Raw genomic sequence first — 689 nt, 5'->3', positions numbered from 1 at the left:
CAGACAAGTGACTGTCTGGTCCAGGGGTAGGCAACCTTGGCTCTTTTATGACTCGTGGACTTCAACTCCCAGAATTCCTGAGCCAGCCATGCTGAGGGGAAAGGGAGAGGTTTCCAAGCTGAGCCATGCTGGCTCAGGAATTCTGGGAGTTCAAGTCCACACGTCATAAAAGGACCAAGGTTGCCTACCCCTGTTGTAGGTCATCTAGTCCAGGGGTAGGCAACCTTGGCTCTTTTATGACTCGTGGACTTCAACTCCCAGAATTCCTGAGCCAGCATGGCTCAGCTTGGAAACCTCTCCCTTTCCCCTCAGCATGGCTGGCTCAGGAATTCTGGGAATTGAAGTCCACAAGTCATAAAAGGACCAAGGTTGTATTTTTTAAGTCCAGAACAAGATAACACATTCAGAAGCAACTCAGATACATTCTTCCCTAATTCACTGAATTCGGAAGAGGAGGAGGAGGAGGATGTAGCTAGGTGGGTATTGTCAAGACTTTCGCCTACATTTTCTCCCTGGCTCACAGCTTGACAAAAAAAAAAGGGGGGGGGAAAGAGATTGTGGAATGGAATGAAAAGGTGGGAAGGATGGTATCTAGGCAACCGAGGCGTCTTAGGAAGTTTGCAAGGACCCAGTGTGGCTAACTGTTTTCTCATAGCAAAATGAACAGAAGCCATTGGTGAACCTATTGG

The sequence above is a fragment of the Protobothrops mucrosquamatus genome, unplaced genomic scaffold (assembly GCF_001527695.2).
Source record: "Protobothrops mucrosquamatus isolate PMUCROS unplaced genomic scaffold, P.Mucros_1.0 scaffold4386, whole genome shotgun sequence".
Taxonomy (NCBI): Eukaryota; Metazoa; Chordata; class Lepidosauria; order Squamata; family Viperidae; genus Protobothrops; species Protobothrops mucrosquamatus.
This window is presented reverse-complemented; position numbering follows the sequence as displayed.